General features: G+C 31.9%; 1 protein-coding gene across 2 annotated transcripts in view; it reads right to left on the bottom strand.

Moving 5' to 3' along the window:
- The window catches only part of LOC134853036 (melanopsin-like), a 39655-nt gene that overhangs the window by 20880 nt on the left and 4481 nt on the right, over positions 1-14294 (bottom strand). The window contains exon 1 of one of the 2 annotated variants that reach the window (XM_063868964.1): positions 12492-12556. The exons of the other annotated variant lie outside the window; for it this stretch is intronic. The gene's annotated coding sequence lies outside the window, so the exon portion shown is untranslated. Of the gene's footprint in view, positions 1-12491; positions 12557-14294 lie in introns of those variants that run through there. 2 annotated transcript variants of the gene reach the window in all.

Below are 14294 nucleotides of genomic sequence, written 5' to 3'. Positions count from 1 at the left end.
CTCAGCGCCGTACAAAAACAAAGCACACCAAACAAGTCCGTGCGCTGTACTTCATAATTAAGTTCATTAATTCGACCGAATTGGGAACTTGACAAAAAAAATACTAAATGTAGAAAATTTTGAAGGTCCTTCAGCCAAAAATGGATATCTTAAAATAGTACAAAGGCACAACCCTCTGGCTAGGCAGGGGGTTGAATCCCTGAGGAAATGGGCGTCCGCCCTCAACCAGTCCCCCTAAATCCGGAACTGTATGTAAATTTGACTATAAATCAATAAATATAATAATAATAATAATAAATATGAATAAATATAAATATATAATTTTCAAGGTATCCTTTTATGACTGACGTACACTTATTTTTCCACCGGCGCTTATTCGCCAATAATTACTATGTATGAGGAGGAAGTGCGCGGCAAAAAACGGGATTTTTTTCCTCAAATGCTTCCAAAAAGTTAGTGAAAACCCTTTCTTTGTTTGTTTATTTTGTTTGCCGGTGGCGCAGAAATTTTTGGCCAAAACAGTGTCTCTTTAGTTTTTTGGGAGAGTTCGGAAAATCAGTTTATTCGACCTAAAAGTTTAATTTGTTCGACAAAAATTAAAATCAAAAATCAGCCCACAATCTAAAAAATGCTAGATCCACCCATGCCTGACATATTTTTCAGTTTTCGAATTGTCGCTTCGGTAATTTTTCTCTAAAAACTAAAACCATTTTGAGACAATTTTGAACTTCGATCATTACAAAAATGTCTGAGTCCAAAACCTTAGCCGAGCATAGGTATTAAAAAAATTTGTTTAAAGTTTGGAAAAAGGCTTGCACTGCAGTTGCATGAGAAATAATTGACTACAAAAGATTACATAGCCGAAAATAGTTCCACTTTAGTGCAGAGCTGAACAATCCGAACAAAACGCATTCAGTTCAAAAATTTGAACGTTGGGTGCAATTTGTTTTACAAAAGTTGTGCTCAAAATTTTAATCCAACCATCAATCATTTTTGGGTTTTTTAGTTGAAAAAATGCCAAAACTACTGAGTCAAATAATGTCAAAACTATTTCAAAACTATTTCAAAAGGAGCCTCACGTTACCATTGAAAGTTTTAAACTTTTGAATCTCTAAAACATTGTTAAAACTGTTTTATTTTCGTTTCATAGCCAAAACTGTCAACCTTACAACCTTACAAATAAAAAAGATATTCGCTGTGAGAAACAGACTATGAATAGACATATGGAGTTTGCCCTTTTCAAATTTTGTTTTGCTACGTGCGATGTTCATTTTGATATAACTTTGAGAATACTTAACTCGATAGTTTTGGCGTAAATTCTGATTAACCAAAAAAAACTATTGGGCCCACTTCTATTCATTATATAATTGAACGATAATAAAAAAAAGCAAAAGTCCACAACAAGGTTGTAACATTTTGCTGTATGCTGATGATACAGTCATAAAAACAACTTCTTTAATTAATTGTCTAAAAGCAGATCAGCAAAAAAACTTAAAAGAAAAATATGTGTGACTAGCAAAGTAAAAAGTTTCAAATATCTTGAAATAGTTACAGATGAAAGACAACATTCGAAAACCCCAGACGCTATTTATAAAACAAAGTACGCCAGTAAAGTGGCCTTTTGTATAGACTGCGAAAAAATTTTCCGAAAAAAAAATGTTTTTTTTTGGCATAAAAAATATTGTTCTGCGAGTTTTGCAATATGGAGTCCCCATTTACGCATCAACTGATAGATAGAACAAAGTTGGACACACCTAGAAATGCTGCTGAAACGTCTTATAAAAACAATATGTCACAAAACTAAACTTGAACCAATTAAACACACAAGAGAACAAAAAAATTTTGCTTTTAAAGAATTACATGCTAATGAGCTGTTAAAATTTTTGTTCTAAGTAATATGGAGTGGATGCCAATCCGAATATTTTGAAGAAGTAATTCCAAAGAAACGCATCAAAAAAAACAACAAAAAGAAATATAGCAAGAGTTGTCGCAAAAAAACAACAAGTTTGCATCAAAGCACTAAATTGCCGCTTCAACTCGTGTCCTCTTCGAGAGTTTTCATTTTTTTTGTTCCCTAAAATACAGAAAAGATAAAAAGTTTAGATAACGGGAGCCAAAAAATTTCAATCATCAATTTTTAGACAATTATATTCATGTTATTAGTGACCTGATAAACTGACCCCCTGTTGGGCAAAATATTTTCTGCACCATACTAAATCTGCTGAATATCTTAGCAGTTTTTCTCTTCGTCTTTTTTCACCTAAGTTGAACCCATTTGAGAAAAATGTTTTTATTTTCAGTTTCAATCTGTTTGTCTGAATTTAAATCAGCTTATGTATAATGGACACTAATTACGTTTTCAAAACTTAAGTTTTTTTTTCTTCAAATTTTACTTGATTAAACCCATTTGAAACCTATTCGAAACAATTCTATGGGAATATGTTCTGTAGGAGTTTGTAGCAACATTGTCTGCATAAGTTATGGCCTACTCGATTCCAAAACTATCGAGTAGGATGTGAGAAAGCCTATTCGTAAACATCGCTTTCTTAGCAAAACGATTTCCCTCTCATTGTAAACTTCCCTAACCTCAATATTTATACAGAATTGCCCCCTCCCCACGTTGTCCCAACCCCCGACCCAACCTACCCACCCAAATTGTGGAGTTTCAAGTCAAAAATTTTAATTTGTCTCGTCAGTGTGAAAATCAGGTCAAAACTGACGTTTTTTTAATGTTTTTTTTTTCAGTTTTACAATACATTGACGTTTTAATTAAAAATAATTGCATTTGTTCAGGTAAACTCCCTGAAGGCTACATGCGGGGAATGAGTTCAAATAGCAAAAAAATTAACTAGGGGAAAGAAAATAAATGGCAGCAATTTTGAGAAACTAAAATTTATTATATCATAGGAAACAATTATGAAGATGGAAAATGGAAAACTAGATTTCTAACCAGTTTAATTTTGAACAATTTGAGGTGCGTTTTGTAAAGACAGCAAACAATTTTCGAATTTCTTTAAGAATGATTGAAAATAGCGCCACACTTTAGAAAATAAAAATAATATATCCATAAGAACTAATTTTAGACAATTGAAAATGGTTTTTACCTCCAATAAAAAGCTGCAATAAACTCATTCAGAAATCAATTAAATCTGATTCCAGGAAATTTATAGCGAATAACTACAGAAAGGGATAGCATTGGATTCGACTTAGATAGAAACAATTCATAACGGGAATTGAGCTTTCGAATCACTGAAAAAAATTAACGATCTGGCAATTTCCGTAAGTTGCACATTTTTACTGCTACTCTTTTGAATTTTTGTGATGGATGGAAAATGATTTTATCTCATATTTTAACGATTGGCAACGCCTCAAATCACCTTTTGAATATAACTGATGTTCTTGTTAAAAACTCGGAATAAGAGCTTCAATTTTAAAATTAGCATAACTTGAATATACTTGTTCAGGGACTAGAAAGTTCTGAATAAGAAGAAATCAAAATGTAGATGAACTTCTGGCCCTCAGAATAATTAGATTTTTTTTTCAAAAAACTGAAAGCGAATCAGTAAGTTTTTTTTGTCATTAAGATGATGAAACGAAGAGTATGCAGTTCAGAAAAAAACCAATGATAAGAATTCTTCAAAACATAGATTAAGCCTTAAAAAAAGACAATCAGCTAAAAAAATACTTCAATTCAACTTCATCCAAAAAAATTGCTTAACAATAGGCTTGATGTTTTTGCTAATTAGATTTCTGTCAAAAAAAATGGTTTTAAGCTTTAGCCAAAACAATTTTACAAATTTTTCTTTCATGTTTCAATCTAAATTTCTCGCAAACTCAAAATGTCACTACAAACATTCGAACATCACTGAATAGTGTAAATCATGAACGCATTCTGATGTTTCACCTCCAGTGTAGAATCTTGTAATTCAAGTTTACTTTAATTAGTTGGACATTCATCAACAATAGAATTCTAAAATTTAATCACTGAACCGCGGTAACCAAGTATTAGTGAATCGATTGAGACCTTAGCTGATTATCAGGCGCTTAATTTTTTTTGAATGTCTATTCGTGCTAAATTTAAGAATAAAGATAATTAGCGGAGGTATTTTAAATTAATCATTTGTTTCAATTTTTTTCCAATATGTTACATTCTGAAACAAAAAGCGGATAAAACATAAAGTCAAGACCGCTATCGATCTATCAAACGAAAAAAAAACTGTATATATATTTTTGGATTCCACTACGACTTAATTTTTTGGTATGCTATTAACCCATTTATTGGTGTTAACGGGTAAAACACCCAATTACTGACCCAAAAAACACAAGACACTTATATCAAGAGCAGAAGTTTGGATTATACGCAAGGCTGAGAAAAAGGCCATCTATTTAGAAAAAAGGGAAATTGGTCTGTGTTTTTTGTGATCGCTCTTGGTTCCGATGCGTTTTTGGAAAATGTAAAACTCTGTGAGTAATAAACCAATTTTCAGAAATTTGATGGAATGTTTGCATTAGTGGTGGTTTATCTGTTGTAGTGGATTTTTTTTTAAAATAGAGGTGCTTTGTCAATTGCATATAACTTATGCGCGCTTATGTTTCGAGCGTTCTTTTATAACAGCCGAGTAGTCTGGCTCAGATATATTTCAAAATTATTTCTTCTTTGAGCCAATCATTAGATTGAAAAGTTTGCGCCACACAAATGTGTGCATGTTATGCGTATTTTTGAAGAAGAAAAAGCAGCTATAAAGAAATTTACCTGTATGTAACAATAAGAGTATGCAGTTCAGAAAAAAACCAATGATAAGAATTCTTCAAAACATAGATTAAGCCTTAAAAAAAGACAATCGTGTAGAATCTTGTAATTCAAGTTTACTTTAATTAGTTGGACATTCATCAACAATAGAATTCTAAAATTTAATCACTGAACCGCGGTAACCAAGTATTAGTGAATCGATTGAGACCTTAGCTGATTATCAGGCGCTTAATTTTTTTTGAATGTCTATTCGTGCTAAATTTAAGAATAAAGATATTTAGCGGAGGTATTTTAAATTAATCATTTGTTTCAATTTTTTTCCAATATGTTACATTCTGAAACAAAAAGCGGATAAAACATAAAGTCAAGACCGCAATCGATCTATCAAACGAAAAAAAAACTGTATATATATTTTTGGATTCCACTATGACTTAATTTTTTGGTATGCTATTAACCCATTTATTGGTGTTAACGGGTAAAACACCCAATTACTGACCCAAAAAACACAAGACACTTATATCAAGAGCAGAAGTTTGGATTATACGCAAGGCTGAGAAAAAGGCCATCTATTTAGAAAAAAGGGAAATTGGTCTGTGTTTTTTGTGATCGCTCTTGGTTCCGATGCGTTTTTGGAAAATGTAAAACTCTGTGAGTAATAAACCAATTTTCAGAAATTTGATGGAATGTTTGCATTAGTGGTGGTTTATCTGTTGTAGTGGATTTTTTTTTAAAATAGAGGTGCTTTGTCAATTGCATATAACTTATGCGCGCTTATGTTTCGAGCGTTCTTTTATAACAGCCGAGTAGTCTGGCTCAGATATATTTCAAAATTATTTCTTCTTTGAGCCAATCATTAGATTGAAAAGTTTGCGCCACACAAATGTGTGCATGTTATGCGTATTTTTGAAGAAGAAAAAGCAGCTATAAAGAAATATGCCTGTATGTAACAATTTTCGAAAAAAAACTAAGACAATTTTTCAAAAACGTATCAAAAAAGTGAAAAAATATTGGATAAAAACAGTTTTTTAGAAACCGTAAAAACTCACATCACCAAATTTTTTGCTATCAAATTAAAGGTTAGTTGAGCAATCAAGGATTAATCTTGAGCAAACTGAGTTATAATTATAATACTTTTATAATTATAACACTGCTCAAAAATTATTATTTAATCCCTAAAATCTGATAATGAGTTTTATTTTTTTTGCAATTTTCGATGTGGTTTATTGATGAGACAATCGGAATTTCTATGAACTGTTGTTTTCTAATTAATTATGGGTTCATACAATACCTTCCTTATATTAAGGGAACCGGCATGTGGTATGATACTGCTTTTATAGTGTCCTTGACGCAGTGAATTCATTACTAAGATGTAATTTGTACCTGAGTCTGATATCAAAATTGAAACTTGAACTTGAAAGTAGATCACCCAATTTGGTCAGAAATGGTTAATGTTAATTTGAAATAAAAAAAGACTTGAACAAATTTAGGAAAAACGAGTAGCGAAGAGGAAACTAAAATTTAAATCATTGATTCAGTTTTGTTCTGGCTTGTTCCATTTCGAAATTTTCCCAAAGAGGAATAAAGAATAAAATAAAGCCCGCATATGAAAGAAAAATTTTAAACTCAACTGATATAACAAGGGGATAATCCCTTACACCTACAAAAATCTTAATCTTCTTATAAAAACAACTTGACTACTCGACCATAAAATCAATTCATTTACGCTGAAGTTCAACAAAAAGAAAAGTTACGCGGGTTCTTAACGTCCAAGTAGTGCAAAGTTTTTGAAAAAATAAGGTTTTTTGAATGCAATAATACGGCAATTTTCCCGTTTTACATTTCATTTAAAAAATTTATGATAAATTCATTTTAATGGTATTGAAGAGTCAGAATGAATTTATGCAAATTGAAAAACGACCTTCATCATAAAGGCAGAGCAGGTTTCATTTAGCTGAGATTGGAGAAGGATATCTACTTAAAATACCAAAACAAGATGCAAAGAATATTTTAACAGTTCTCCTCCATTTGCCCTTAAATTCAGATGCCCTTCCTTGATTAGTTATTTTTCATCAGCCAAGGATCATCAATGCTACGGCTTCAGATGTTATATAAATAAAAAATTTATGTTATATCCAGTCAAACCAAAAATTAGATTATGTAAAAGTTTGATGCACAGCAAAATGAGCTCACCCAGAATTAACCAGACGGAAAAAAGCTTTCCGATTACATCCACCATCTTAACAACGAAAAAAATAGCCCCCCATCTTAACAACAAGAAAATATAGCCCCCCATCTTAACAAAAAAAAAGATAGTCCACCCCCTTCTTAACTTTAAAAAATATTGCCCAACGCCTAAGCGTATAAGGTTTAATTGTCTGAACGGGTTAGACATTTTTCTGACCATCAATTTTTGTTGATGGAGACCAACACACGCATATTTTGAGGTCGACGCGGGTAAAAAAAAGCTACTATAATTCATACTGAATACAAAGCTGCTTATTTTTTTTAGCTGAGAGTATTCTTTTGTACTTATTTGTTCTCAATTATATCTCATTGCTTGAAGTAGACAAAAACAGCTGAACTTCAGCAAGTTACTTGACTTAGTTTTCCTTTGGGTTCACGATAATCACTTACTTTTTTCACAGCTGAAGTTTGTTTCAGATCTCAAGCAAAATACAACTTGTTAACGAACACTTTTTGATTCCTGCAGAACAAAAAAAGTAAGCAGAGTATTTTCGTTGCCTTTTGTAAAAAAAAAATTAGTACTTTCAGCCAGTTAGCTAATGTTTGTGTTTCATTTCCATTCTAAAGCAATCTTTTTACGTTATTCAAAATTTCTTTCTCCATTATGTTTTTGAATTACCGTAGGCATCGGAACGCGGTTTTTATTTGGTTGAAAACCAAATTGTGTTAAAACAATTGTATAGTGTGATATTCAGTTTCTATTAAACTAATTTTTTTACAACTCCAACTCGCGTGATCACTGCTCCTACTGGAATCTAAGTCTTTATTTTTTGACAACTCTAATTCTAACATTATTTGTGTTCTTTTGAACTTTTTTTCGCTCCAGCTTTAAATCTTATACTTCTTCTTTTCAAACAGATAAATTCAGTGTTTAGCTCAAAGCATCACAATTTTCAGTTTGATTGAAAAAAATGTATAAAAAATGGCTAATTGAAAGATCGAAGTTTAACTGAGCAGAAAACTAGCGCGCGGGCATAGATTCTGTCTTCTGTAGCGAAACCCAGAAAAAAATTTAAGATAAATTTTAAAAACAATTAATTTTTTAAATCTCGTTCTCGAACTAGTTATGACGTTTTGTGAATTTTTTTTACTTTTGACTCAATATTTGAGTCAAAATATTGATTTTCAGGGAATCATTATTTCACAATTTTTTTAAAAACTCAAATTTTTTTATCGCCGGAAAATGACTGAAAAAAAGACGACCCCTAGTATAGAAGTTCCGTGTTCTTCGAAAGTCGGCTCAACAAGAGTTGATTCATACAAAAAGGAAAAAAAACCTAGTCAGCTTCAAAGTCATGGCAAACAGTCAATCGCTGACAAAGCTATGACTCATCGCTCTAAAATATAATATGAGAAATTATAAATGCACTTATATGTTCAACCAGTCTTACGTACTAACAAGAAAAATGCATATTATACAAATTCATATCACAAGTCCAACGAAATAGAACATAGAAAAAAATTGTAGGTTAAGCTTGCATTTGAAGATCTACGATATGCCTTTTTCCACAGGAAAACTACAAATTTGAGGTAAAATTTTTGTTCTACCTCTTTTGATTGTAAAATTGCTTCTGTGCTCAGACAAACACTTACCAAAAACTAAACTGTATGCAAAATTTGATATTTGTTAGTATAACGTAGTCCAGGTTAAGTTTTTCAACCAAAATTCCAAAAAGCACAAGCATGTGGTATTTTTATAAGCACATAGAGAACAAAAACATTGTATTTAAATGCTAAAGTTAACCTGATTTTGTAGAAAAAAGAAACCGTTGTTTTCAGTTATGAAAACTCTCAAGATAAAATCTTTCTACCCATGTCAAACAAATTACATTTTTGGTGAATAATTCTGGGTCAAACTGTTTACATAAATATACATGATTTTCATGACCAAATTGAGTCTATTTGCGAGGCTAATGCAACTTACGATCTGGGTTTTCTTGTGATAAAAATTCTTGGGTTGTGAGTTTTTGCCTAAACAAAAGAGTTGCCCGCGAACTGCAAATTTTGTATCATGAAAATTGGTAAAGGTTACAAAATCAATAAAACTTTTGATGAGTTTAGAGCGCTCGAAAAATGGTTTTTCAATTTTTTTTGTGAGAGAGTTTGTGCAATAAAAAATTTAGGCAAAAACATTGTGATTGACATCAGATTGTGGAAAAAACGACTGCTATAAGTTTTGATGGTATGGAAAAAAGCTTATGATATTCTTTTCATACAGTTTTTCTAGTCCATGAAATAGTAAGAAAATGTATAATAAGTTTTTTTTGTTTTTTTTTACAAAGTATGAAACTCTATGGTAACAATTTTGTCAACATGGGCAACTTCTAACTGCTTTACTATGCTATCTGGCCAGAACTTTGCTGAAGAATTTTGACTACCAGTTTGGTTGTTGTTCCCGGGTCGAGAGGCTCAATTTATGTTGAGATTTTCTCGACCAAAAATCGGTATGCTTTGACCAAATTTTGGTATGTTTCCCTTTTCTCGACCTAATGTTGGTATGTTTTGACTTTCTCAACCCAACAGAAAAGTGTTCGAATTTGTTCGACCCAGTTAGATAATTGACATTTTTTAGAGTTTAGTATCAATCATATAGTTCCGATAGTGAGACAATTTCTATTGCGCTTTTTTAGAGTTTTTCTTTTTGCATTAAAAAATCTTTGATACAGTTGATCTGTTAAAACGGTATTACAAGTACAAGTAGAGAGACAAATCTGCTCAACTGCACTGTATTTTTTCTCTATTTGAGTAGAGCTGACTTGGAAAAAGTTGTGCACTTTTCAATTTTTTGCCCCTCTTTTTTGGAGTGCCATTTGAATTGATTGATTCTTTTTGAGAATTCATGAGCTGGCCTCAGGTTGAATAAGATGGTGGGGACAGCGAATTTATTTGCCACTTACAAACAACTTGCTTTGAGCACTGCAGTGGGCATTACGTTCCCATTTATGGCCATTGTAAAACAGCATCTAGTAAAAAAAATTCATAGAGTTTGGAACCTATTTTAAACTTTGGTTTGCCTGAATTGTTAATAGAACTTAATTGACACGATTTGCATCAAGCTCTTAACTTCTAAACGATCAATGATTGAAAGTCGTTTGCCGGTAAAACTAGCATGCTCGCAAAAAATGGATGATGCTTTTTCTATTAATCTAATTGAATGTTAAAATACTGCGCAAAAAAAAATTGTAATCCCACAAAACTTAAGAAAATGTCTGATACTGTGTTTCAGAATTTTTTACAAACTTTAAAATGGTTTATTTAAGAGACAATCGGAATTTTTATGAGCTGTTGTATTCTAATTATTTAAAGGTTCTTACAAGCCCATCCTCAATTAAAGGGAACCGGTATGGGGAACCGGCCATAAAAAGAAACTGGCTACTAGATAGAAAAATTTGCCTGTATACAGTCTCTGACGGAATGCATAACAACATTGTAATTTGTACCTGCGTCTGAGTTCAAACTTGAAATTTGAACTTGAATTTCATATCACCAAATTTTGTATAATGTTGATTTGAAAAAAAAAGATTTGAACAAAATTAGTAAAAACGAGTAGTGAAGAGGAAATTAAACTTTTGAATTACTTTCATTTTTGTTCTGGCTTATTTCGGCTCGAAATTTTTCTGTTGTGGGAGAGGAAGAATAAAATTAAAACCCGAGATAAAAGAAAATCTTCAAAAGCAACTGTTATAACAAGGAGATAATCCCTTACACTAGCAAAAACCTCAATCTTTTTATGAAAACAACCTGGCTACTCGACCATAAAAATATTTCAATTACGCTGAATTTCAACAAAAACAAAAATTACGTGCGTGCGTAACGTTCAAATAGTGCAAAATTGTTAAAAAAATAAAGTTTCTTTAAATGCTACAACACGGCAGTATTTCCGTTTTACATTTCATTTAAGAAATTTTTGATAAATTTATTTCAATGGTATTAAAGAGTCAGATTGAAATTACTCAAATTGAAAAACGACCCTCATCATAAAAGCAGAGCAGGTTTCATTAAGCTGAGATTGGAAAATGATATCTACTTAAAATACCAAAACTAGATGCAAAGAATATATTAACAGTTCTCCTCCATTTGCTCTTAAATTCAGATGCCCTTCCTTCATTAGTTATTTTTCATCAGCCAAGGATCATCAATGCTACGGCTTCAGATGTTATATAAATAAAAAATTTATGTTATATCCAGTCAAACCAAAAATTAGATTATGTAAAAGTTTGATGCACAGCAAAATGAGCTCAACCAGAATTAACCAGACAGAAAAAAGCTTTCGTTTACCGCCCTCATCTTAACACCGAAAAATATAAGCAGCAAAAAATTATAGCCACTATCTTAACAACAACAAAAAACATAGTCCAACGCCCAAGCGTAAAGTGTTTTAATTGTCTGAAGGAGTTAAACAATTTTTTCCGACAGCAATTTCAGTCAATGGAGGCCAAACCACGCATATTTTGAGGTCAACGTGGGTCAAAAACACTCTCTTTGTTTTATACTGAATACAAAGGTGCTGATTTTCTGATGAAATCTTTTTTTGTACTTATTTGTACTCAATTGTATGAAGTAGACAAAAACAGCCGAAGTAGACAAAAAGTTGCTTGAAGTAGACAAAAACAGCCGAACTTCAGCAAATTATTTTACTTAGTTTTCCATTGGAATCACGATAATCACTAACTTTTTTCTCAGCTGAAATTGTTTCAAATCTCAACCAAAATAAAATTTTTGCGAAATTTTTGATAAATTTTAGATAAGATAAGATAAATTCATTTAAGACATTTTTGATAAATTCATTTTAATGGTATCAAAGAGTCAGATTGAAATTATTCAAATTGAAAAACTACCCTCATCATAAAGGCAGAGCAGGTTTCATTTAGCTGAGATTGGAAAAAGATATCTACTTAAAATACCAAAACTAGATGCAAAGAATATATTAACAGTTTTCCTCCATTTGCTCTTAAATTCAGATGCCCTTCCTTGATTAGTTAGTTATCATCAGCCAAGGATCATCAATGCTACGGCTTGAGATGTTATATATATAAAAAAACTTATGTTATATCCAGTCAAACCAAAAATTAGAACATGGAAAAGTTCGGTGCACAGCAAAATGAGCTCACCCAGAATTAACCAGACGGAAAAAAGCTTTCGTTTACAGCACTCATCTTAACAACAAAAAAAACATAGCCCAACGCCCAAGCGTAAAATGCTTTAATTGTCTGAAGGAGTTAAAAAATTTTTTCCGACAGCAATTCTAAACAATGGAGGCCAACCCACGCATATTTTGAGGTCAACGTGGGTCAAAAAGTACTCTCTATATTTTATACTAAATACAAAGCTGCTGATTTTCTGCTGGAGGTATTTTTTGTACTTATTTGTACTCAATTGTATGAAGTAGACAAAAACAGTCGAAGTAGACAAAAAGTTGCTTGAAGTAGACAAAAACAGCCGAACATCAGCAAAGTATTTTTCTTAGTTTTTCATTGGGTTCACAATAATCACTTACCTTTTTCTCAGCTGAAACTTGTTTCAAATCTCAACCAAAAGAAAACTTGCTAAAGAACACGTTTTGAGAAACCTAATAATTCTGAAGAATAAAATAGAGAAAGCAGTTTATTTCAGATGCTTTTTGTAAATGTTTTTAGTATCTTTAGAGTTAATTAATGTTTGTATTTCATGTTCATTCTAAAGCAAGCTAATTACGTCATTCAAAGTTTCTTTCTACATTTACGTTTTTGGATTACCGTAGGCATCGGAACGAGGTTTGTAATTTGGTTAAAAAACAATTTGTCTCAAAGCAATTGTATAGTGTGATATTCAGTTTCTGTTAAATTATTTTTTACGACTCAAATTTGCGCGATCACTGCTCCTACTAGAATCTAAGTCCTTATTTTTTTCACAACGCTAATTCTAACATTTTTTGTTTTCTAATGTGCTTTTTTTTCGAGCTTTAAATATTATACTTCTTCTTTTCAAACCGCCGAAATTTATCACGGATAAAATCAGTGTTAAGCTCAAAGCATCACATCTTTATAGTTTGGTTGAAAAAAATTGTATAAAAAAAGCTAATTGAAAGATTGAAGTTTAACAGCAGGAAACCAGCCCGCGCGCATAGATTCTGTCTTTTGTATCGAAACCCAGAATAAAATTAAGAGAAATTTTTAAAACAATTAATTTTATAATCTCGTTTATGAACTAGATGAGAGGTTAATCTAATTTGTGGAAAATATTCGGATCAAGTTAGGTTAACAGTATCCTCCATCCCACCCCCCCCCCCCCCATCAGTTAGACCAAGTTACGATCCTTCACTCCAGCGCTTAATTTAATTTAAATTTGTTAAGCGCTGCATGTCATATTGGCTGAAAAATCCCAACTTAGAACCAAGTTAACATCCCCCTCCAAAACGACTTTGGGCGGAAGATGTTAACTTGGTCCAAATATTCATTGATGATGTTAAAAAACAGGTAACAGGAAATTAGTTTGAATTTATTGGTTCATTTTTATCACAGAAAAACCAAAACTGCTAATTGGCTTGCTAAATTTCAATTTAATTCTTCCATTTTTTAAGATTAAACTATAGCAGCAGTTGAAATGTGGGCTCAGATTTTGAGCTAATTTTTCCGACTTTCGAAGAAAATGACAGAATATTTGTGCTCGGGGTAGTTTTTTTCTCCATACAAATTTCGACATTTTAACAAAGAATGTTTAATAGATTTTTTTAAGTATTGTTGTCTTAAGCTCAAATTCAAAAGGATACTTTACCTGTGATCCTTTTCCGTAAAAACACGAGGGTTTAAAGATTGCCATTCTTGCCAATTTGGGACACTAAACTTGCCATATGTTTCGCGCTATTAATGAGTAAGCGATATTTAATCACTCTCAGAAAGTGGCTCCAAATTGGTTGAAGCAGGCTTTTTGTCATAATTTCTGTGTTACTAGGAGCAAAATCTACCATTATGCTCCTAAAATGGCGTCTAGGAGAATAGTTTAAAAAAACTAAAAAAGGCATCTTTTTCATTCTTGATTGACAAATTCATCTTTTGTTCTGAAATTAAACACTGCTCCATAGACCTTAAAAGGCAGTCGGCACGTTCAGGGTACGAGAAGTCTTGTTTTGTTTAATTGCGAATCTGAGAATCACAGCAGAGTGTGAGAAGACCGAAACTTGTACGGTGCAATGGAAAAGTTATCTTAGACTTTTCATCCCGTTAAATATCTACCAGACATCTCTTTTCAGTTTCAGATAAATTAAAACTCTATTGTCAGGATGGGCCAGTACAGTCCTAATGACGCCTTAAAAACATTAGAA

This window comes from Symsagittifera roscoffensis, chromosome 8 (genome assembly GCF_963678635.1).
Source record: "Symsagittifera roscoffensis chromosome 8, txSymRosc1.1, whole genome shotgun sequence".
NCBI lineage: Eukaryota > Metazoa > Xenacoelomorpha > Acoela > Convolutidae > Symsagittifera > Symsagittifera roscoffensis.
The sequence above is the reverse complement of the archived record's forward strand: the minus strand, read 5'-3'. Positions and strand labels throughout refer to the sequence as shown.